The sequence below is a fragment of the Manacus vitellinus genome, unplaced genomic scaffold (assembly GCF_001715985.3).
Source record: "Manacus vitellinus isolate BGI_N305 unplaced genomic scaffold, ASM171598v3 scaffold_28_pilon, whole genome shotgun sequence".
In the NCBI taxonomy this organism is placed as follows: Eukaryota; Metazoa; Chordata; class Aves; order Passeriformes; family Pipridae; genus Manacus; species Manacus vitellinus.
In genome coordinates, this window is record NW_021940122.1 from 10637877 (window position 1) to 10664078 (window position 26202).

Genomic DNA, 26202 nt, shown 5'->3' on the forward strand with positions numbered 1-26202 from the left:
AATGCCAATAAACTATGTGCATTTACATCAGGGATTGTCCAATTTCACCACCACAGATTCAGAGACACTAAAGAAAATACAGCAGAAAACACCAGGCTGACCTGCTATGATCTGGAGGGTGGGGAACTAAGCTGTTTTCAAAAGAATCATCACCATTTTAAAATAACTTTCTGAGCTTTTAGGGCAAGTTACCCTTTCCAACTCTGAGTTCTATACACATAGCTCTTCATAACGCTGTTAGATACAGTGGGTTGGTACAGACCACCAGCTAAGAGAAGCAAGACAGGTATAACAAAACAACAAGTCTTTTATAACCATTTCAATTATGGTTGTCCAGTAGGTGTTAATTTATCAGACAGAATAAGACTTGTTTTAGTTTAATTCTTTTAAAGAATTGAACATTTTTATTTTTAATCTGTTTCCAAAGTCAGATTTGCTTTCCTTACACTCTGTCATCACACACACTCTTTTGGGGGTAATTCATTAGGCATAATCAAAAGAATCTACTCAGGAAACAATTTTTAAGTTATTCTCTTCAGTCAACAGTGATTTATTTACTAATTTGATTTCATAGAATCATAGAATCATGGAATGGTTTGGGTTGAAAGAGACCTTAAAGATCATCTAGTTCCAACCCCCGTCCCATGGGCAGGGACACCTTCCACTGGACCAGGTTGCTGAAAGCCCCATCCAGCCTGACCTTAAACACTTCCAGGGATGGGGCATCCACAGCTTCTCCGGGCAAGCTGTTCCAGTGCCTCACCACTCTCTGAGTAAAGAATTTATTCCTAATATCTAACCCAAACCTATCCTCCTTCAGTTTAAAGCTTTACATATCCTGGTCAAAAGTCCCTCTCCAGCTCTCTTGTATCTCTTTTAGGTACTGGAAGGCCACGATAATGTCTCTCCAGAGCCTTCTCTTCTCCATCTGAACAATCTGAGCTTTCTCAGGCTGTCTTCATAGAACAAGTGCTCCAGCCTTCTTCTTGGCTTCCCCTGGGACGGCTCTCCCTTCATGGCCCTCCATCTTCTACCCAAAGTTAGTGCTTAGTGCTTGCAAGAACCTGCAGCTTCCTGAGACCACCTAGAGTCCCTTCTAATTCCAGACTGGTAAAATTATCCATGAGAAACACACAACTGTCAACACAATTCTTCCAGTCAGAGTTAAGAGGACTTTTGACTAAAACAAGGAGCACAAATCATGCATCATTCCTCTTACGTTATTTCACTAAATGTGTTTCTGGTACTCAGCCAGGGGCCCTGAGCAAGAAGGTAGCTACAGTAAGGCTCAAAATGAAAACTAATTACTCTTCAGCACCTGACTCCACATACGTGTCCCAGCAGAACACACCACCAAGGCACATGCAAACTAAGAAAATTCCCTCTGTCAAGAATCTATCTCTCTCCTAGATTTTGAGACCACTGATTTATAGTCAAGTCACCAGAATTTGTTCTCAAATCATCTTGTACTGCTCCTTTAGGTATTTCTAACATGCCTAGATACTGGAAGAGGAGAAGGCTACTAAGATCCTCTCTGCACTCGTAATAAAATGAACATTCCTCAACAGAACTCTTCCACTCCTGATACCATAGTGATGGCAGTGGTAACTGCTGGTATTGTACCCCCCTTATGAAGAACTCATGCACCAACCAGGATTAGCAAACTCACTGAAAAGTGAAAATGTCAGTACATATTCACATTCTCTTGCTGCTGGCACCAGCTGAAAGCCTACTGACATTAGCAAGGGAAGAGACCATCTGGGAGACAACTGCAGGCAAACATCCCAATCCAGCTGTGCTTCCAGCAGCCTCTTCCTGGCTCAAACCCAAGCAGGAATAATTTCAAACATCTTCCTGGTGCAGAAAGCATTCCAGATTCTGTGTACTGGAATCAAATTGATCCTAGCTGTGAGTGAAACTTAACATTTGGAAATTCAAACAGTTTTATAAACAGTCCAATTTCAATTTCCAAATTGAAATTATTCAAAACCTGCCCAGAAATCTCCACAATACTGTCCCTCTTGTGACATCCCACTCTCTTTTTAAAGAATAGTTAGGAAGATAAGAGAGTTCTGCCAAGGAACTTTGCTTCCATTTGTAGACATCCTCAGGATCTGAGAGAACCTGTGGTAAGCCTGATGCTAAAGGCCTCCACACAGGCGTCTGTATCCTACACACTGCCTCTGAAGTGGTCAGCTGGGCCAAACAGATTCATATCATGTGAGTGTTTTGCAGTAAGTGGGAGAGAGATCAGGTCATCTAGGGAGCTTTGAAAGCTTTACAGTAACTTGAAGAAACATCAGTATGCTAAAACAGAAATGTTACAAAGAGTCAGTAGTCCTCAGTCTACAGCTTCTAGGGTTTAATTACATGATTTAGACACACTGGATATTTTCCAGAGACATGGCACAGAGCAAAAAACTGCACTTGGAAACTGCAGAATCAGCAGAGGAATCATTTACTTGGCAAGCTTAAGTAGACAGAAAAAAAAAGCCTCTCTGAAAATGAAGTCATATATGTTTCAATATGCAGGTCTGGGCTGGCGAGAACTTCCATCCTAAGGTGAATCAAGACCTTAAGGACTCAGCCTTTATATGTAAGGCTATAGTTTTCAAACAGGATAGGCTGTGTTCTTATTGTATCCAGCATCTTCTCTCTTCCCAGGACAGCACTTTTTTTCTCCTCTTTACCCATTGCTGTGTGCACATATGAGCATGCGCATGCACATTGCATATGGGAGTGGGGGTGTGCACGTGAAACATTCGAACAAAAATTTTCTTGACAAGCAAGCCTGAGTAGCAGAATGCACAGGGGCCTCTGAAGGCATGGAAAATTGAAACCAGTGACTAGAAGAGCTTTTTTCAGAAGTGGTCTCAAGAACAATCTTCAAGTAGGACTTCTGTGACAGAAGCATCAGCCTGCTCCATAATGACTTTTTAAGAGGCAATACAGTGCCTTCAGTGGGTCAGTACCTCCATAAAGAACACACTTCTTAATTTTTTTTAAATACAATATATGTTAACAGTACACTTCAAATAAAATTCTACTCCTGGTGGCAGAGGAATATTTCTTGAAAGCACAACATGCCTCTAAGAACAAAGTACTAGTGTAGTTCTTCTTTGTTAAGTTTGAAGCTCCTTGTATAAATCAAAGGTGAAACGAGTGACAACATGAAATGGAATTTTCTTACTCAGATTTGCTGGTCACAAGTTAGAGTGCAATGGATGACATGAGTAATTAAGGAGTTTTTATCCTTTTGGGGGTCTGTTTACACAACACAGACAACACTGGAGACAGAGAGCTAGTTTGTTGCTGTGTAACATCTACAGAATTATTTACAGAATAATAATGTTAAACTTGTGCACACCACAGAAGTCTATGACACCACATGGTTGCCAAAAAGAGCAAATATGGGGAGAAGAGGGATGTTTGGCCCAAGTCATGCTTAGCCCAAGACTTAACACACAGAAGCTAAATTATTAAGGTTGCAAAGAGTTGGAAAACCACTGAATGTGTGGAGTCAGTAGCTGGAAGAAATACTTTAACTCTATTGTTTTAAGATGATACAAAACTCTCTAACAAAACATAATTTTTAATTTTTTTAAGCAGTAAGATGTAACACTAATATAATATTAAAGCAGGTTTAAGAAAAAATTGGCAAAATAATTACAATATTTATAAGAGGTTCATCAGTTTCCCCATAAAGTTTTAATCAGCTTTTCACAGAAATTAGTCTTTTAGCTTCTGGAAAAAAAGAATTACATGTTTATGACCAAGAACAGCCAATCTGGAACATTCTTAATAAACACATTTTCATGATGGCACCCTTTTTGGGGGATACTGACCTTTTCTTTTGGTGGCTAAACCGCACTATAAAGCTCTAACTTGACCATACATACCACTGTGTACTTCTTCCATATTCTACTGTTTCTGTGTGCAGTAAACATGTGCAATGTGGCCACAGAAATGAGAATTAAAAATAAACTTTGCAACCTTAAATGTGCTCCAAAAGTACTTTGTAGTCATCTGCAGGGACTTTAGGATAACCTCTGCACTGCTGAGGGATAATGCATGAAACACAAGGAAAGAAGGTTTTAGGGAGAGTGGATCTATAAAGGGGAGCATTCCTGAAGCCAGAGGAAAAGTATGCATAAATTTTGTAACAGTGCAGGTATCCAGGAAAGGAGAGTTGACCACAAAACCATTTTATCTTAATGGAGGCACACAAGATAAGGGGTGAGAAATTATACTTATCTCTTACATGATTCTCTGCATATGGCAAATACAATATCAAAGGGCACAAAGAGGGATGTGAATTTGTACAGGCATAAAGAAGACAATTCTCAATGGACTGAGGGATCAGCTCCCTTGTCGGACACATCTGCTGGAAGCCTATGGGAGCGTGCTGAAGAATAAGCAGCTGTCTCCTTGGAGCCACCACCTCCCTTCCCCCAAAAAAGGATTTACACTGTGTCATTGGTCAGCCCACAAGTAAAATACGGAAGGAGAAGAGAGTAACAGCCTTGGGCAAAAAAAAAAAGACAGGAGACACTGCTCCCCCAACCCTCTCCAAAAAGTCTCTATAACCCAAGCTGTTCTTGCCACAGATAACAGCTTGGAAGAGCTGAGAACCTCAGAACAATGCAAGAAGACATGCCCTTCTGCAGGGTTTCTGTGGTTAAATTAGAGAGAGATACAATCCTAGTTCATACAATCTCCAACATCCCACAGTAATGGTCTTTCAAAATACATGGCCATGTAAACAATTCTGAGCAGCTCAGTGTAAGTGCAAGAAAGTCAAATAGGAGGGAACTCAGAAGACAGGAAAAAAATATTTAGGCTAAGACAACATACATGGAAAAGGCAGGAAAGGATGCAATTACATGCAGGTATCTGAAGCCTGACAAAACACTAGCAAAATAAACTGAAGTAGTGGCAAGGTGTTGAATTTATGGAATGAACTTCTAAACAGAAACAGACAGTATTTTATTTCAGCACCGAGATGGGGTAACATCAATGGAAAAGGATTATTAGATTGTGGATTATCTTTTCCTTTCCTTCTCCCAAAGGAACCTCAGCACTGGAATTATTTCAAACTGGGAATAAAAAAATAACTTAAAATAGTCAATAAATCTTGTATTAATGGTTTAGGGCAGGTGGATCAGCTGTGACCAAACAAGAAGTGCACCCACATCCAGTTTCATGCTTCTGATTAGAACCTACATAACAAGGAAAAAGGGAGCCTCCCTCCATCCCAACTGAAGCTGCAAATGTGTTTCTGTATCAGATGCATCTGGTGGCAGCAACTCTGCTTGACTTTGTTGTTTCCATTTGCCCTCTCACTCTCATTCCTCATGAAACTCCATAACTTGGTACTCTGATAGTGATGGATGACCCTTGGGATATTTGTTTCCATGTCTTTACTCTCTGACTTTTAGAACTTGTAGGAGAGGCAGGGGATATTCACCCTTCTTCCCAACCAAGCGAGTGTAATTGCAAGAGAAATTTCAGAGTAAGTGAAATCATCTCAGTAGATCCACAAAAGGCAAATTTAAAATTACCCATCACAACAGCCCCTCCCACATTCACAGATTTATTTAGCTTGAGTAGTAGTAACTTGCATCATCTCCTTGAAAAATAGGTTAACATGGTTTTTCTCTGCCACAAGCACTCATACAGCCATCTGTCCCCCAAAAGAGCACTGAACAACCCTACCCACAGACAAGGCCACACAACCTTCCACGTATCATTCCATGAGAATCGGGAACCTACACCAACATCCATCCAGCCCTACTTCAGAGACTTCAAAGGCAGCAATTCCTTATGGCTCTTCAGAGAACTACAGGGAGAGGGAAACAACGGGCATGGGAGCACACCAAAAGCACCATGCATCTGTGGAACGTGTCTGCGTGTGATAGTAATTTCCGTGAGCAGAGAAGCCGACCCGATTCCCCACATCTGGCCTCTCCGTGCCCACAGACGGCACCTGACAGCAGAGGTGCGCTTGGGGGAGGGTCACAGTAACGCAGCCAGACCACGGTCACAGTAACGCAGCCTTTCAACAGCATACACCAGAAGAGGAGAAAAAAACCCACACAATCTGAGGAGTTTTAATCCCTCTCGAAGTAGTACTCGTTTGTTCTGTGTCTGCCCCTCCCTCGGATGGCAGAGACCAGAGAGTGTACCCGCGACCACGGCCCGCTCCGGTCGGGCTCACAATGCCCGATCGTCCGCCACGGTACCTTGTGCAGGACTCCAGCAACACCCCTTTCACTTCCCAGCATTACTCGAGCAGTTTTCGCAGGAGCCCTTCCCGATAGAGCCGTGCCGACCGGCCTCCCGGCATCAGAAAAGTTGGACAAAGACCATTTTTCATCGCGCGAGTTGCACCATCCCGACGGGCCAGCGCAAGCTCCGCCGCTTTGTCCCCCGGCCCCAGGCACAGCCTCTGGCTCTCGGTCGATGCCTTTCAACAAGTCGGATGCTCGCCAGCAGTCCCGATACTTGCGCTACTCTCCAAGCCCTTCTCCGGGAACGTCCTCTCCCCGCCCAGGATCTCCCTCCTGCAGGAGTCTCTCTTCCTCTCTCTTCCCAGGATATGCCTTGTCCCTTTCTCCGGGCTCCTCTCTCTCTCTCTCTCTCTCTCTCTCTCCCTCTCTCTCTTTCTCTCCCCCCTGGCTCCCTCCCCTCTTCGCCGTGCCCCTCCTCCATTCTCTCTCCGCCTCCCCGACCTGCTTTCCTTCGCGGAGGCCCAGCGACGGCAAAAGGGGGTGGGGGCGCTGCGAGACCCCGCGCTCCGGGGCGGCYCCAGCCACTCCTGTCACTTCCGCGGCCATCGCCATCCTCTCTCCCGCACAGCCCCGTCGGCTCCCTCGTCCCCCGCCGCCTCAGGCTGCCTCCCCTCCGCCGCCCGCCCCTCGCAGCCGCTCTGCTGGGCGGGCCCCTGGGCGGCACCGGGTTCCCTCCGCGATGCCGGGCTGTGCTGCTCGGGCTCCCTCCCGCTCCCCCACCAGGTCTCTTCCAGAGGGGGGTTTTCCAAGCGGGTCTTCCCTCGCCGCAGCATCAAGGTTGCGGCCGGGCGCCCTCTGGGGATCTCGACTGTGGCTGCAATTGCGCCTGCCCCAGCCCCTGCCCAAGCCCCGGCCCCCGCCCCTGCCCCTGCCAGGTTCAGGTCAGGAGGGACAGATTGGCCGTACAGAACTGATCCTTGGCCAGTCTGTCTTGACACTGTTGAAGTTCATGTTACTATGTAGCGTCTCCTGCTGTTCGCGGCAACCCCGCCTCAAGTTAAAGCGTATGTGCTTAGTTGTGTTCTACCTCCAAATGCTCTCCCTCTACTCAGCCCCAATGAGGCGCATCTGGAGTGCTTTGTCCAGTTCTGGGCTCCTCAAAACAAGAGAGAGACAAGGGGCTGCTGGTGTGAGTCCAGCAGAGGAAAGGCTGAGGAAGATGGGCCTGTTTAGCACCTAGAAGAGTTGTCTGAGAGAGGGGACCTTATCAATGTCTATAAGTATCTGCAGGGAGGGTATTAAGAGGAATGAGCCAGGCTCTTCACGGTGGTGCCAAGCAATAGGACATGAGGCAACAAGCAGAAACTGATGCACAGGAACTTGCTCCTGAATATGAGGAAGAACTTCTTTGCTGTGCAGGTGACTGCACACTGGAACAGGTTGCCCAGAGAGTTTATAGAGTCTCCCTCATTGGAGATATTCCATAACCATCTGGACACAACCCTGCGCAATGTGCTCTAGGGTAACCCTACTTAGGCAGTGATGACCTCACCAATCTTATCCATTTTGTGATTCTGTGAAATGTCACAGAGGCTAGGTGCTTGTTTGATTGATTCTAGGTACTAACAAACCTCAGTCATTGGGATGAATCAACCAATTCTCCCAAAGGAGAATTCTCTCAAAGAAGAACCTCAGCTTCCAATGTAGAAACAAAGGACTGGAAGCATCTTTCTGGGTCTCTTCATTCTCATTCTGCAAATGTCACTGGGCTGAACACAGAGAAATGCTAGAGGATGAGGCATGCTGCAACAGCCTCTGCATGTAACTACCATTCACTGAGTTACACAGGTAAGTGGCAGAAAATGAGGAAGGGTGCAGTGAGCTACAGTGTAAGCACAGTGTGCATTAAGGACTGAATGAAAAATATATCAAAACTCAGTGGCTTACAATTCACAAATAACTTGATAACACAGAGCAGAGTTTTGGGCTTCTGCTGACAAAGTGACTTCCTTTGGTTTGAGGTACGAGCTTCACATTATATACCATAGAAAGTGACTGTGATTCCCTTCCACATAGGACACTGGTACACATACAAAACAACAAAGCACATTAGACACCCCACTGCATTGTAAAATATATAAAGTTCTGCTTAAAAGAAGTACCGTCAGCAGATAGTGGCACATGTCAGCATTCAAAAAGCTAGGGCTAGTTTCCATACAGCACAGACTTCTCTAGCAGTTCTGTATATATGCAGAATAACACAAATACCTACGTCTGCCCAGACAGCATAGTTTCTTTCTTAATCCTCTCTGTGGGGTTTTCTAGACACCAATTGCAACAGACTTCTTTCCTTCCAACTTCCCTCCCCCCCTTTCTCCCATCTGATTCTAAAACAAATTTTCTTCAGGAGAAACTGCAGGTATTCAGCTTCTCTTGGAATCTGGTCCTTACTCAGTAGGGTAGTAAATTTTTGCACATGTTTTCCTTTCTTCCTCGTTTTTGTACTATGAGGAGCATCTGGCCCCTAGAAAGGAGCAGTGGGACTGTACCATTGCACTGGGGTCGGGAAAGAGGTTAACAAGCTGCTTTGTTCAATAGCTGCAGAAACACTTCCTCCCCTTTATGGTAACGGAATATTCCCCCCAAAACCTCTCCTCCCCCTTCTTGTGGAATGAAAGCCAAGCATGAGCAAACTGCTACACTGAATAGGGAAGTCTGGGAAAAGTTCCTGTGCACGTGTGCACATGCAACATCCAAACAGTGTTTAAAACCTCACCTGGTGAAAGACGAGCTGACAGTCAATCTTTTACAGGGGATTAATTTTATGGCAGTGTTTAAATGTTCTTTCTTCAATGTGGCAGGATTTTGCAATGCTGCGGCATTTATATATTCAAAAAAAGTTTTCAGTTTCTGAAATCTCCCTCTGCTGGGCAGATTATTACCCTACCAGAAAAACTCATCCCTCTCAATATGAAAAGAATCACAGCCAACATGACAGAAACATAGAAGCAAAAGCTCTCAATCCAAAACTACCATGGGTAGATCACGTTCTCAGGACAATCTTAAATGTGACAAACCCAGCATTCCTCATGCAACAGTGTGACTGCATGATATAGAACTGTGATCTCCAAAGTGGGGTGCATGCACCACAAGGGGTATGCAAGACAACCCATTGGGGTGCAGGAGGAAAATATTAGAACTTCAGTGGTATATAATTTATAAATAAGTAAACATATGTATATTGGGGGTGTATGCTAAAGCCTTTTAACAAGAGGGGTACGTGATCAAAAAACTTTGGAGACCACTGATATGGACAATCGTATACTCCAAATTACATAGACATACATTCATTTTATAGACATGTGATTCCACAAAATATTGAGTTTCAAATATCCAGACACACAAAGAGATCTTGCAATATTTGAAGAAAAGAAGAAGGTGCAGTTATTAAAAAGATGGTCAGGACAGCAAAGCATAATTCATTTCTTAAATACTCTCTTCACTGTGTGAAACATGTTAGGTCTTGAAGAGAAAAGAATTGGAATGTGCAGGGCAGACCACACAAACCAAAGAGAAGAAAACCACCCATGAGAGAATAGCTGAGGAGGATAAAAGGGAGGGGTTGGGTTAAGACAGGGGGAATAGAGTTTCAAAGGAAAAAGAGAGTAAAAGGAGGGTAAGAGTGAGAGAGGTGGGAGACGGAGGTAGAGAAAGAAAGATACTCACAGAGTGACTATAAAAGACAGACAAGGAAAGAAAGGGATGTGGAGAAGAAAGGGAGGAGCTGGCAACAGCAAATAGAATAGCAGGCAGAGGAAAGAATAAGAAGGGTAGTATTTATACATGAGAGGACATGTTTGACAAGCAGTTTTGAAACAGAACTATTCAGCGGATAAAATCTCCAAGAAGATTTTTTCAAGGGCAGATTTATCACTGCAACTGTCTGAAATAGCATATTTTCCTTTACAGATTTCTGGAAAATGATCATACATCAGTAAATTAAAACCTTGTAATATCCTCTGGATACCATATCTTATGGAATTGTTTTGTTTGGTGATGTGTTTGGTGAAGTAAAAAATTATTTTCTCCCTAAGAAAGACCAGCAGAGAAAGAGGAGAAGCTTATGTAAAATTCATAAGAAATAACTGAATACAATTTGGGGAAGCACAGAGTTGCAAAAGGAATGAGGGGCAGCCCAAAATAGAGTGTGAAAAACCAGACCTTTACAGTCTCCACACTGGTGCTTGGCAACCATTAGTATTCACCCCTGCTTAGAGCTTTGTTTCCTGAGCTTTAATGGAAATAAATCTAAACCAGAAAGGGGAAAAAACCCTATCTTCTTAATTATTATTTTTATTAAATATGTGTATCAGTTGTTATGAGAATTACCTTCCTTGACTATTATATATCAACCAGTCTTTATAATATGACAGTGTATTTATTTTGTAAATATGTATTATTTCACATTATACACTGTATTGTCATAAAGTTTTGAAATTTTACTGAAGACATTAGTATTGTTCCTGCTTAAGTAAAAGAAACTAAAGGGTGGCCTAGTCCCGGAAATAAAGACTTTGCTTCTTGGAAGCTTGCTTTGTCCATGAAGGATAAAGAATACCTGTGGACAACCAACACAACACCACTGTCCTAGACCACATCTTTGAAACCTTCCCAGCATCACCTGGCATCATAGGTAAGTAACTATAACAAGACTGACTCCAGGAATGTCTGCATCAATAGATAAGCATTAAGAATTCTGCAAAAAATGTAGATGGTTTTCAGAGATTTACTGTGATTAATAATCAGTAGTGTGCGTGTTAGTGATTAGTCAAATCATGTAGTACCTGAATGTTTGAAGGGTATAAGAATTGTGTGTAAAACCACATTAGGGTTGGCCCAATTTGGCTGAGACACCTCATGCACATGAATTAATATTTACCCTTGTAATTTTATGCTTTGCATCCTAACCTCTCTCCTCAGTTGGCACGGGCCAGTTGCAAATTTTTGCAGCAATCTCAAAGGTGAAGAAACAGCTAGACTTGTGCCGGTTCGCTGGAGCTACAACCTAAATGTTTTTTTATCTATCCATTTTCTAACATTCTCCCTATGTAACCCAAGCATTTTAACACACTCATCACACAGATTGAGAGCCAGCGTTCATGATGCTAACATCCAGGAGGAAAACCAGTCATTTCGGCTGTGGACCAGGATTTGGGGAAATTTGATAAGATAAGTAGCTGCCTAGGAATCCATGACTGGGTTTACAACAAGCCTAGTTCCATGCTGGGACTGGACACTATTTAGTCAATTCCATGCAGACCTGCAATCCAGCTGTGTAAGTTCAATACTGTCTACTAGGTTTTTACCTGAATGCCCAGACATAGTAAATTAATTTGTAGCTTACTGGGACATGAGACACTACAGGGTTCCTGAAGCTGCCAAAGGGGAAAAAAATAAGATTCATGAGCCCTACAGCCATGGCTCAGGAACAGAAATGTGCAGTGAGATAGATGTGTATTTGTCTTGTGTATGTTGTTACTAAAATCCTCTGAACTCCCTAGAAAGTATGAATGTATAGGTATATGTCTTATAAAGGCAGTGAAGTTGTGAACTTGTATTGTTGCAAAATTCTCTCTTCTATCAAGCACCCTGTCTATCTGCTGATCCATGCTGATCCATGTTCCAAGCTTCACTCACTTCCACTGAAGGTGTGCTGCAACCATAGTTCTTGACCAAGCATGAAATTTCTAATTTCTGCTCGTGAAAACCAGGAACTTCAAACTCCTGTTGGAATAGCACAGGCAAAGTACCACTGTATTTTTTGTCTGTTTAACTTGGAAGGGAGGTGAAAATAAGTTGCAATTATCCCACTGTTTTGTTGCTTCTATAAGAATGTTTGAAAGTATTCCATACTTAAATCAGATCTGTGCTAGATTCAGGTGACTGTTGCTCATCCGAAGAATGACTCTAGGAAGCTGCATAAAATTTCAAAAAGCTCTGCTTTTACAGAGTTTATACTCTAGTGGAAAAAAAAATGGACAAACAGTTACGTAGATGGAAAAGGAAGTTGCATTTCCTAAGCGTCCTGGGATTTAAGCAAAATTGCCCTGCTGAAAAGGTCACATAACATGGAACTTTTTCTTGGAAGCCCAATAGAAAAATAAGGACATTAAGTTACTGGCCTTGAAAGGCAAAGAGGTGAAGGCTAAACATCCTCAGGAAGCTGAAAGGATTGGAGCCGAGATTTTGTAGGAGAACGTAAGGTACCCACGGTCTTTTTCAAACTGGGTAGCTTGCGCCACCCTATGTCCAAGTCTGCCAGTAAGGTCTCAGCCTGCTCAAACTCACAGCAAGGGGTCATATAGAAGACTGCCGTTGCCGTTTAGCTCTTGGCTGAAAAATGAGTAGGAAAGGAGAACTACAAATTTAGTTCGGAATAAAATGATTTATTTTCTTTCTGAGAGAAAAAGAATGTGGGAAGTGTTAAAACAATTTTGTTTAGCCTGAAACCCCATTTAGCTTAATTATTTCAGGAGTTCTTCAGAGAAGGAAATGAATGGCTAGATACATAAAGCTGCTAGCAGAAGTGTTTCGTGAACAGAACCGGTCTGTAATTTGGCAGTTCCTGGGTCCCAATCTGTTGCCTGGGTGCCGGTTTCTTCCCCAGAGAATGCTTAATTACTTGTAAGATATGGAAACATCTCAACAGGAAAATTAATTTCTCCCATCACTCATTCTGTCTCCCATGCACAAACTGGCATGCTCAGGAATCCGGTGGTAGCAACATATTTGTAGAAAACAGTTCAAAAGCACTGTACTGCAAAATGGGAACTTGCTACTAAGGCTGTTATCCCACAGACATTTCAACCCCAAGAGAATATGAGCCTTTACAGAGATAGGAAACCTTACACTCTTTTTTCTCTGCCCTGAGCTGTATTTCCTCATCACTTTCCTTGTACTACCAGTAAAGATTTGTGCAGTGATCTGGATCAAAGAATTGATCTGTCTGAAAACTAATTCATCAAAAATTATATGTAAAATTTTGGAGTACCTGTAGGAGACTTTATGGGGCTGAATAAACACTACAGCTAGAAGATGGATGGGAAGGCAAAATGTGTGCAGGTTGGAGAGGGACAGTTAAGGCCACCCCTTTCAGCAGCAACCTACTTGATACGTTTTAAGTGGACATGTGCCAGTCCCCAGAGTATAGGCCTTTAAAACTGAGTATCCCATAATAGGGATGTGTTTTCATTACCACTTGCTCTTGAAGTCTGTGCATTAAACTGTTCTTTTCCTACCAAAAATAAAGCTGAAAAAAGAAAGTAAGAAAATCCATAAGAAACTATGAAGGAAAATAAAGCTAAACCTGAAAATGCCTCCAGAAATGGTTGACATGTCATTGTTCCATAAATATGGAAAACACTGAGGGTGTGGATGTGTGAAATCACACAGGGTTAGCCACAGTCTAACAGGAAAAGAGTAAAACCCCTATGCATGAGGCAGCACTCCTGCAGAAGGTGAGTAATTACTTTGAAGGTAACAGTAGCAACAAACTGCTGCTTCTGTTCATCATGTTGAGGAGTGATCCATTATAATCACCTCAGCTCTCTTGCTTATCACCCTGAATCATAGAATTATAGAACCACAGAGTATCTTGACGTTGGAAGGGACCCATAAGGGTCATTGAGTCCAACTCTCTGCTCCTCACAGGACTACCTAAAACTAAACCATATCACTAAGTGCTCCTTGAACTCCAAGCTTGGTGCCAAAGCCACATCCCTTCCTGCTCCAGTGACTCACCAGGGAGGTCCCAGGTGACTGAAGGTTGACAAATCTGATACCCATCCACAAGAAGGGCCAGAAGGAAGATCCAGGGAACTACAGACCTGTCAGCCTGACCTGCGTGCCAGAGAAGGTCACGGAGCAGGTCATCCTGAGTGCCATCACATGCCAAGTGCAGGGCAATCAGGGGATCAGGCCTAACAGAGGCTGATTGCTTGTGACTCCTCACTCGCTGCTTCTCAGAGACAGTGTTCTGTGGCGCAAACCCCCTTTGCCAGGAGGAAAGAACCATGAGGTGTCCTCTCTGGATTCCAGTGATGAAAAGTATTTTATTCAAACTCCTGCGGGCTTTTAAGAACTCTGGGGAAGGGTTTAGAAAGAGGAATGTGACTGGGTAAAGGTTCAGGGGGAAAGGGAGTGGCTTGAGGACTCTCCTAGCCAATGGGGGATACAGGAGGACCAAAGTCCGATAAGAAGCCAGGGATTGGGGAGAGATGGATGAGACAATCAATAATGCTTGTGCAGGGGCGGGGACTGGTTGGGAGAGGGAAGGCAACACAGCGCTGTGCAGGGAGACCACATGGGTAAAGGGAATTACAGAATTCAGGGGAGAACGGTACAATAAAAATGCAAGTAATCAGTGTCTTTCCACTCCGTCTGATCCCGGAGAGCTGCCACTGTGATGAATCTGCTCCTAAAGGCGTTCTTTCCAGGACTCGTAATCTCTGTGTTCTCCCACACAGGCCCAGCTAGGAGGAGTTCATGAAAGGCAGGTCTTGCTTGACCAACCTGTTCTCTTTCCATGACATGGTGACCTGCCCAGTGGATGAGGGAAAGGCTGTGGATTTTACCTTCCACCTGGATTTAGTAAAGCCTTGACACCATTTCCCACAGCATTGTCCTGGAAAAACTGACTGCCTATGGCTTGGGATAGGTGTATTAAAATGTGGCTGGAGAGAGTGGTGGTGAATGGAGCTAAATCCAGCTAGTGGTCAGTCACTAGTGGGGTTCCATAGAGCTCCCCCCAGTATTGGGGCCATTCCTGTTTAATACCTTTACTGATGATCTAGACAAGGGCATCTAATGTATCCTCAGTAAGAATGCAGCCAATACCAAACTGAGTGGGACTGTTGATCTGCTGGAGGGCAGGAAGGCTCTGCAGAGGGATCTGAACAAACTGGATCAATGGTTCAACAAGGCCAAGTGCCAGGTCCTGCACCATGCACCACTAGAGGTTTAGGACAGAGTAACATGGCCCAGCATAAAAGAACCTGGGAGTATCAGTCAGCAGCCAGCTGAACATGAGCTGGTAATGTGCCCAGGTGGTCAAGAAGGTCAATGGTATCCTGGTTCATATCAAAAATAGTTTTGCCAGTAGATCCAGGGCGCTGATCATTCCCCTCCCCTCCACACTGCTGAGGCTGCGCCTCGAGTCCTGTGTTTAGTTTTGGGCCCCTCACTACAAGAAAGACATTGAGGTGCTGGAGCATGTCCAGAGAAGGGCAACAAAACTGGTGAAGGGTCTGGAGCACAAGTGGTATGAAGAGTGGCTGAGGGAGCTGGGGTTGTTTAGACTGGAGAAAAGGAGGCTCAGAGGAGATCTTATCACTTTCTACAACTACCTGAGGTGGAGGTCAGTCTTTTCTCCCAGGCAACAAGTTATCACTCATTATCACAAAATGAGAGGAAGCAGCCTCGAGTTTTGTCATGGGCGGTTTAGACTGGGAATTAGGAAAGATTTGTTCACCAAAAGGGTTATCAAGCATTGGAACAGGCTGCCCAGTGAAGTGATTGAGTCACCTTTCCTGGAGGCATTCTAAAGATCTGTAATTGTGGCAGTTAGGGACATGGTTTAGTGGTAGACTTGGCCGTGTTGGCTTTATGGTTGGATTTGATGATCTTAAAGGTCTTTTCCAGCCTTAATGATTCTATACTTTCCTTGTGTTCCTACCACTGGTCATCAGTGAGAGATCAGCACCTCCCATTCTATTCACCTCGTTTTTTAAGCTTAACAAACTGAGTGACCTCTTGCTTTGGAGACCTTTCATCGTCTTAGTCACCCTCTTCTTGACATGCTCTAATAATGTGATGTTCCTCTTACATCGTGACGCCCTAAACCGCATACGAGACTCAAAGTGAGGCCACACTGGTGGAGAGCAGAGCAGACCAGAACAATCACCTCCCTCAGCCAGCTGGTGATGCTTTGCCTGATGCCCTCCAGGACACAGTCATCCTTCCTGGCTGCCAGGGCACTGCTGACATATTCAACTTGCCATTAACTTAAACCCCCATATCCCTTTCCACAGGGCTCTTCAGCCTCTCATTCCCCAATTTGTATGGATTAGAATCCAGGATGTAAAGAGAGAGGACTAAGATTTTTGAAAAAGATATGAAAAAGAAATGAAGAAGAACATGGAAAAGGGAGTGTAACTTCGAACCAGACCTCAAGACAATAGAGCTAGTGGAGGTGTTTGAGAGTCCTGCACCGAAGTCTACACACAGGGGTTCAGAGGCTAAAGATACGATGTGGAGGGTTCTAGTATTTCTCTAGTTCTTTCAAGAAAACATGGAATTCTAGGTCGCTATGGGTGAAAAATCACACAAAGCTTGCAATTTAGAAGTAACTTTCAAGAACTGCGCCTTGGGACCGGGAGACTCCACTTTGTGTTTCCGTGGCCGACAGTGCCACCCGATGGACAGAGTTGGCACTGTTGGCTAACAGGACACGCTGCCTGACATCCAAGCATCCCAGCACAAGCTGAATGCATGGGATCGGCCCCCACTGACCTCCAGTTGATGTCTCACGAGTGCCCTTTACCAGAACCAGAGATATAAAAGCATTGTGTATACAAATTTTAGAAATTCCATAGGAAAAAAACCCCAAAGCTTGGAAAAGTACTAACCCTCTTTGTTTATGGGTGTTCACTAGCACTGCACAGTTCAGGGTACTGAACTCGGTAGAGAGAGAATTTTGAAACTACCTACCTTATCTCCAGCATTGCAGGGATACTCATGAATTCTAGGTGACTGTAATTAATCATTAATCATTAACTACTACTCTGATGGGCTTTTCTTTGCCACAGAAATTGTCTTGAAGCTCTCTGTTTAAAGTCAGCCTTATCCTAGTGACACAGTGTGATGCTGCATTGTGGAAAATTAAGTTAGTTTTTAAGTCTTTTTTTTAATTATTATTTGTCTATGATTTCCTCTGTGATACGTGTTGAACTCTACTCTTTCAACCAAGACAGTCAGGGTCCTCGTGCACCAATAAACCTTAATTGTCCTGGACAACCTCACCTGCACCCTCCAACAATGCAGTTTCTGTCCATTGCCCCAGGAACTGTATTTAAGCTGAAATGTAGACACACATTCCCTGTCTAAGCTATGTTGTGGGTAGGTCTTTACCTTTGTTGTTGGTAAGATGGTTCAGCTGCACCTCTGCTCTGCAGATCCCGCTTTCCATTTGTTGTTAGAAAAAGCAGAAAAAGCTCCAGTGATCTTCTATGGACCATATTTACAAATTATCTGTCCTCACTGTTGACAGTCACCTGCTGGGCCATCTAAAGACTTTGTCTCCTACTTAGTGACCACTGTATTGATGCATGAAGGTTTTTGGGAGCATCTTAAAGGCCAGCTTGAGCTCTTTGTCACTGACACAAGGCTATGCTACTTTGGCAAAATGCAGATATTTTTCTCACATCCTGTTAGCATTGCAAAGACCATAATTCAGTCCTGGTACAGACAAGACTGGGGAGATGTCATCCTAAAAATACAGTAGGTTTTATAGAAAATGTCATGGAACTACTTCTACAAGGTCTATCAGTGAGAGTCAGGCTTCTGAGTACCATGTGTTATTAGATCTCACCTGTGCTTCTTCAATAGGTTCCAAAGTGCCAGGCAGAAGGAAAAATTGGCATAGCTGTAAACTTAACTTTAATGCAGGTTTCATATTTCCTTTACTTTTTAAAATGCCATTAATTTATTAAAAAATATACTATGCTTAAATTTCTTGTTATGACTCAACAAAGCAAAGATAGAAACTGTAATGCTGCTGATACAGAACCATGCACTGCAGCTCACTTCCTGCATAAAAGGAGTAAGAGTTTTGACAAGGTACAGTCAAGTGAACAATAAAGAGCTGCAGAAAAGGAAGGAAAAATGATGAACTTGTTGCTGTGCTTCAGATTAAGATCGGACAGGTCATCCAAATAAAAAAGTAAATATGATTTGTGCATGCAAAATATATGGTACAGTTGTTGCATCCTTACAGTTGATTTTGTACCTGCTCAGAGAGGAAGACATAGCAAACAGCTTGTCTGGGCACAAAATGCAGATGAGCAAGAGGACACTCCTCCTAAAGCAGCTAATGTAGCCTGCTTTCAAGGAGGTGCTTTCTGGTTTCACATTCAACAATGTGATGTGGCTGAAAGATTTCTGTCTGTCACTGCAACAGTTTGCATCCTTGACTAAGTATTCTCTGGCTCAGAGGAAAAAAAAAACCTTCAAGAAAAGGCTGCAACTTCAGATAAATGCAAGACTGTTTTTGAGGGTCAGTTTTTAGACCATGGCCTGTAAAGAAAGTAAATCTATTTTGTCCACAGTAACGTGGGTTTGCTTTTTTACCATAAATAAACTAGCCTAATGTCTTTTCTTCCACCTCAGTGCCCTAGGGACAGACCTTATTCCCAAATTATCTTTCTTTTACTTTCTACAAATCCATTTTTTCTCTCATTCCCATTTATCCTAAAACACAGACTGTGTCCAACTGCTTACCTTAAAAGGAGTCTATGATAGTCTAGTATTTCTATCTACTGACTTTCTGTCATTCCCTTGATGTGAAGTGCATTTTAACGAACTGATGAAACTCTTCATTTTCCTGGACTTTGAGTTACTGCCTGAGCAAGACCAAATCAATAACTGTTTTGAGCAAACCATTTAAGAGGAGAGGTAGTTGCCACATGCAAAGAGGCTCTTGACTGACTGTTAAAGAACTGACTGCCTAGTCAGTTCAGGGTATCAGCATCAGGTATTCAAGTTCACATGTAAAGAAGAACAGAAATTAATCTGAAAAAATAATGTTTAATGGAGATTTATCTCTTCTCTTGAAGATGGAACATAACTCATAAAAGGAATACTCCAGGAAAATGTGACTAATTCGATACCCAGTTTTTCAGTAATTTTCTGGTAAAATGATTCTGTGGAATCTGAATGCTGAAAAAATTTAATAAAAAAAAGTATTAATTTCTGATTTTCCAGGAAGTTGAAAAGATAATTGAAGAGGGAGGACCAGAAATAAGTTAAAGGAGGGAAAGTAAGAGCCACAGCATGTCCATATAACAAATCCAAAGGAACGAGTTAATGGAGATTGGAAAAAGAAAGGTTTTGTAGGGAAAAATAAAATCAAGGCGACAGATCGAACATCTGGCTTCAAAGTCCCTGATAGCTCTTGCTGACATCAGTGCTGTTGCAGGACAGGAAAATGCTGACATGGTTGTTGTTGTTGTTCCTCCTTACAGCTGTTGAATGTAAGAACAGAATGGAGCTGGCAGGACCAAGAGGTGCGTCTTTTTTTTTCTCCTTCCTTCTTTCAGATGTGCACTCTCAGAACTTCCACTAGCTTCCATGTTTCATTTTTCATCTCCAGGGATCATCAGTCCAGCTTCTTGGAAAGCTAAAGTGGAAATGCTTTTATGAACTAGCAGTTAGCCCATGAGGAAGCCTTCCCAGCTCTGGCAGTTTGTGCTGCTCCAGATAGTGCAAGTATCCTGCACAAACATGTCATGGCTAGTTGTCAGAACAGTCAGCTCACAGTGAGCACAGGGAGTTTTACCAGTAATGACACAAGAGTTGTGTTACTGGTGCCTGGAGCTTCATGCTGAACAAAGCTACCTGGCACTTCCTACCCTTCCTACCCTGGGGCTGATGGTAAGGGCCCCAGATTGCTTCTTGATAAATACAGGCTATTTACCTTTTGTTAGTCCTGGAAGCTGAATTAAAAAAGAATCTCTCATTACTAAGTCTTCTTGTATTTCAGATCACAAGTACAATTACTACCAAGTTCCAATGAAATTCTAAGTTAATCAAAAGGCTTTTTATTGACTTTTATCAATATCTCTGATAATTTTTGTTCATTTTTTCATCCTTATTTTACATATAAAAATGGGATTCACTGGAAAATATGAAACTGCCTTCTCCTCCTTGAGAGCGTTCTTTAAGATCTGCATTTTCAGAGTGTATGGAATGTGGTTCATCCACCTCAGTCTAAGGAATGCTGATCAGTGAGAAATCCACAAAAAGGTGAGCCCTCAAGTGTGTTCATGCCCTAGGGGAAGGGGAAATAGGATCAGCTCACAATCAGCTTAATTATGTGTGGGAGGGGCAATTTCTTTAGACTCATCCTGCTTATATTTATGCAGTGTTTTGGCTAACACAGCTCATGCTAAGGCCTCAGGTGTTCTGGGAGCAATGCCATTACATCAGTGTGAGAACACCATACAGGTAGGACAGGTGCCCAGAAAGAGGTAAAGGGCCATTATGCAGCCATTGTCACCTGCAGATTGCTGGCTTCTGCAGCCATCTTCTTTGTCTGGCCGTTTCTTCAGAATCTGCTAACTGTTGAAAATGGTGTAGACCAAACTTCCAAGCTGGAAGATGTAAACCCACCAGCTTATGCAAAAAGCAGATACAACAGCAGATGGATTGCTGAGACTTTCATGCTTCCCAGTTTGATACAGGGGATGTCCACACTATGATGGAAGAGGAAGGATTAACACTCTCGCCATCGGCTACATTACTAATATTTGTTGTAATATTAGTTTTTACAACATTAAGCATGTGGGGATTTTTTGCTTGTAAGTGCACAAATTAATGATTATGAGTTCTAAGTTATGAAACCTTATGATTTGAATGGTGAATACGTGAATTCATGTGATAGACTAGTCTAGGCAAAAGGGGATTGAGCCCTTGTTTGTCCTGTTGGTCGTATGTCTTAATAAGCTCATGAAATAAAGTTTAAATCACAGGGTATTTTATCCTGTAAATTTGGGAGATCCAAATGGACCATGACAAGGCATATGATTTGATAGCTCCTCAAAACATGGAGTGTATCCTAATGCTGCTCCATGTGCATTCTTTGCTAGACATCTTGATGTCATCTTTTCTTGATATCTTCCCTAATGTCAAGGAAAACAAAAGGGTAAATGATACATACGGACTTGTTTTAAGGACAGAAGAATGTTGAAGATTTTCATGTAGGAAAAACATTGTTTTCTGCTTTCTTTTAGATTATCTTGATACAAGTTTAACTATAGTGAATAGTATGAATAGGAAAACCTCTTTTAATCCTACTGTTGATAGAAATTCAACCTAGCTGTTCATAAATCATCTTATGCAACTGCAGAAATAAGACATTCATTGATTTTAAGTCTTTTATATTATTTGTCAATTTGACATATATTTGTTGCCAGCTTTATTTCATGGAGTTGGATTGAGAGAAAATTGTGTTGTCACATTTTGCATGTACATCAATATAAGTTCATTCCTATAACCACACTGCTCCCGAAACTCTTTTTTAGCTTCACTAAACAGTTTCAAAAGCTTGTAAAAATGTAATAAAGATTGTTCCGTGGATTCAAGTATATTTGTAATAGTCAATACTGTTAAAGCAATGGAGAAGCCCACATACATCTTAATGATGGAAGTTTATTAACATTTATTTAAAATACTTTATCTTTCTCTATGAAAAAGTCAAGATACTCAAGTTTTCAAATGGAGAAATAAAGTTTATTTGTGCTTTAGCTTGTGAGATTTTTTTTCTTGCAAGAAGTACTCCAATTACCAACAGAATATCAAATATCACCACAAATAAGGGTGTTTATGGACTCAACTCTTATTTATGGTTCCCTTCTTCTTTGCCAGAGTAGAAGTGTTTTCAAGTGAGTGTGGCTAACTGTATGAGTTCTTTTCTTAGAGTGTGATAAGAATTATGAAATATAATAGGGTTTGTGTACATTGTTGCACAGCAGAAGTGGCCTGATAAACAGATTATGCTCATCAAACTACAAAAGAAGTTATTAATGTCACTCAGATTCAGCCAACTTTCCCCTCCATGTTTAACTGTTTGCAACTTCTAGTCCATTTCAGCCCATATGTAATAACATTATTGGAATAATCTGAATGGTGCAAAAATGGATAGTTGTGACAAATATAGAAATAGTTGTATTCTTTCTCGACCACAATCTGAGTGTGCATACCAAATAAATAGTTTTATCTGTTAATTAAAACTACTTCAAATATTGTTGGTTTATACCTCTATCTTGTAGTATCATCAGACAAAAAGATTTGTTCCTTCTCCCATACAGTCCTACTAGCCTCATAGAATGCAAGCTGTGTTCCTTAGTCCTGCCAGTGTGTGATCCTCACTTTATTCACTGCCTGACTATACGTTACTTGTATATTGTTTGCAAAGTCAAATACTTTGTGTTTAATTATTTTTTTTATCATATGGGTAAGACTGGGAGCAAAGAAATTAATTTCTTCTGGTGATAATATGTGAGATTTTGTACAGAGGTGCCAGAAAGCAAACTCTGCTGTTAAATACTTTTATCACCATGTGATAAAATACAGTTTCAGACTGGTTTTAAGGTTTTGCTGACTTGTCTTCTTTCCTTAGTTTTTTGGTAAACTGTCAAATACTTAATGAGCAGTATCTTCTTCCCAAGAATGAGTGGCAGACAGCATCCTTTAGGTTTTCTTTGCAGCTGTGCTGTAAAGCATGCTTCTTCACTTACATGAGAATTTAGACATCTATAGCTTTTGCTTCCTCTGCAAAGTCTTTTATTGACTTCAGTGACAGCAAATTTACCCAAAATCAATAGCTTGAATGTTAAGCATTGCTTAGGTGAAGGGAAAGCAGATATACTTGCTGGATTTCACTCTGTAGCATTGCAAGTTGACTAAACATTCTTTCCTTGACTTTCTGTTCTGTTTATTTAAGCCTCCATCTAGCTCTCGTCTGAATGAGGCAATACATGTCTCCTGTCTGCTATTTCCAGTTTTGTCTTTTCTCTCACCAAAGCAGTTGCATTGTTGATAGACAAGAGGACTTATCTTTATGCCAACCTTTCTCTTGTACCATTTGACTCCTAATGGTGTTGTTCTCCCACTGGTTCTCCTTTTTAAAGCAGACACAAGCTGGTCTTTTAGCAAAACCAAAGGATGAATAGGCCTGCAACATCCTTGATGCTGGTAGTTAAAATAGAAGGCATTAAAGTGTAATAGGAGTTGAGATCAGCTGCCTGAGGAGTCATCTGTCCTGTAGGACAGGATTTCAGGGCTTCTAAGTAGTGTGATATGAAAGACTAAACCTGGATGAATCAGAGAACATGGTGTATTCTAGTTTTGGTTGCCGAACTGAAGGAGGCTATAATACCTCTCATTCTGTGTGTTTGAAATAACAGAGGGTAGGATTTGTAGGATGAGGTTGTGTAGTTCATCAGACCAGTTGAGTGGGTGGGGAAGTCTGAGAGTTTCTTGTGTTCTTAAACACTTACAAGATGACAAAAAGTAGTAATCCAAAGATCTGATAATGGAAATTTTAAATGGTTGCTTCGTTATCTGGAGACCAACAAAACTACAGCCTTACCACAGCTGAGAGGTTTGGCAGGCCTAAATGCAAAAGGACTGTGTATAGGCACAGAAAACATGTTTAGAAATGATGAATTTTAATTGAGTGAGAAGAGAAAAAGTAAGATGAGAAAAGGGGAAAATGGAAGTAATCTGCAAGAGTGTTATATGGGAATTACAGAGAACAATAGGGATAAGCATAAGGATATCACAAATGACAGGGGGGGGATAGAAAGTCTGAAACAGTGCTTGATTTAACTAATCTGTAGCTTTTACCTACCTGGAGGAAGGCCAATTGTCTGATATCAGTGATGTTGAAGGAAAGAAAGATACCTGGGTAGCTATTGCTTCTTCTTTTTATCATGATATTCACTAAACACATGAGCAGAAATGATTTGCTATGCATGAGAAAACCTTTCCTCTCTGCCCCTCCCCCCCCTTTCCTTTTCTTCTTTTCTTTTACAGGTAGATTCTCTGATTCTCCACCAGGAGGAGCACAGAGACAATCTTGCGTATTCTGGTTCCAACAACCAGTTCGGTGAGTGGAGAAAACGTGTTTTAGAGCAGGCAACAAAAGAAGTGGAAGTTTACACTGAGCATAAAAACACTTTATCAGAAAAAAACCCATAGGGATGCATTACTGCACCAGGAGCCTTCAGTATGATCAAGGACATGCAGGTCCTGCAATAAAGAAAAAATAATCTCTTTTACTCTGGAGTGTGAGTGGCTGAACAGATTAAGTTTCAGTCAGTAGGCCAGTTTCTTTCCCTTCCACCCTCACCAATGGATGTTTCTTGGGATATACAGCCCATTCCCTAATTTTGTTATGTCTGCAGTAAGAATTTAGAACTGGTTCAAATGAAGAAAAGAAGCCATCCAGAAAAAATGAGATTGAAATTCTAGGCCTGAGTAGGAGTGGGATAGTACCAAATCTACATTGCCAGTAGCGTTACTGTGATGGCAACAGTCTTGTGCTGTGCTGAAACTTCCAGTACTCTCATTGAGCAAGAAACACATAAGGTTCTGAAACAGAGACACCATCAAGGGATCTCCTGAAAGCAAACCTATAACTCAACCCTAAATAATAGTAGCATTCAAAATTCTATCAATGAAGTGTTCTAAGAAATTCCTGATTTGAGATAAATAATTTTGCAACATCTCTTGATGTTATGAAACAGATGAAATCCATGCTGAAACCCACACTGAAATCCTTCATTATGTAACTTATCCTCACTAGAAGAGTTGTCTGAAACTGAATTGACCAGAAAGGAGGTTATGGAACATGCAAATGATATTAAATGCCATTATCAGATCTCTTTCAAATAAAAATACTGTGACAGCACAAGTCTGAAACAGCTGGCTTACAGACAGGAGTGTGTATTTTCTCATGTAAAATGTTCTTGATACCCATGATGGGAAGATGGCAAATGTAACACTAATTTTTTAAAAAATTTGACATATATAGGAAAAAAAGGGCATGTCTTCTACATTTTATCTTGGCTTTTTTCCTCACAGGGTAATAGTTAGGAGATTCAAACAACTTTTTTCTGGAAAAAAAAAGTTATATTTTTTTGTAAATTTTTGTAATTGTATGTGTAATATTGTATTTTTTTCCTGAAGGATGTATTTGTATTTACTGGACCAATTCTCATCATGTTTCATTCTTGTAAATATTAACATTGCTACTAATAGCTTTTTTCCCACACCTTGCAATTTCAGAGTCACACAAAAATCAAAAAATGACTAGCTAAAAGGATAATCCTGGCATTTGTTGAGAATTGTGCAGCTATGGGACATGACTACAAATGAGTTCATATGTATCCTTGGTACGTAGGGCATACAATATCTGAACTTGTTTGTCCAGCTTCATATAATAACCTGTTGGGATGCAGCAGCATTTAGTGGTCTGGTTCTACCGATAGTAGGGCTGCATTTTTTCAAAGCATTTGATTTATATACTCTCACTTTAGTTTTTTTGTGTTTGTGGATGCCAAAGCCACAAAGCCCACGACCCCGACATTCATTCCCACTGAGAAGAAAGTAAGTCTATCACAGCGTTGAGCTGATGATTGCCCAGGTCATGTTGTGCTCAGAGTGACAGTAAGACATTTTGATGCTTTATTTTTGCAACTTCATTAGGAAGACCAAACTCTCTCCAAACAAGCTCACTGTCAGGATTAGGTGATGAAGTCTCTCCCTCCAACTCCCCGCACTTAGTAATCCTCAAACTAATATACCTAACTGGACTAGGTTTTATTCCTCCCCTTGCTTCCTTTGAGCTTGACTTAACCACTGGTGTGTAAAAGGATGTTGTGAATGAGATTTTCCACTTGAAATTTTTTCTCTTTGTATTAAATATTTAAATATTTATTGATCAGACACGGAATCTGTTCCATGTGAAAAGTCTAAGCTATAAATTTATACTTTTTATAGAGTAGAAAAACAGTAATCATTAATCTCTTGGTGATACCCTACTACACAGTGCACTACAGAGTTGGTTTGTCTGGATTCAGATGCCCTCTTGAAAAAACAAAAATATGTGATTTGAATCTAGATATTGTCTTTG

At 41.6% G+C, this 26202-nt stretch overlaps 1 protein-coding gene across 2 annotated transcripts in view; it reads right to left on the reverse strand.

The window, feature by feature from the left end:
* The window catches only part of LOC103761194 (ephrin type-B receptor 5), a 68456-nt gene extending 61588 nt beyond the window's left edge, over positions 1-6868 (reverse strand). The window contains exon 1 of one of the 2 annotated variants that reach the window (XM_018074555.2): positions 6732-6868. The gene's annotated coding sequence lies outside the window, so the exon portion shown is untranslated. Of the gene's footprint in view, positions 1-6242; positions 6612-6731 lie in introns of those variants that run through there. The other variant, XM_018074554.1, reaches the window with a different exon arrangement.
* Positions 6869-26202: the final 19334 nt, after the last annotated feature.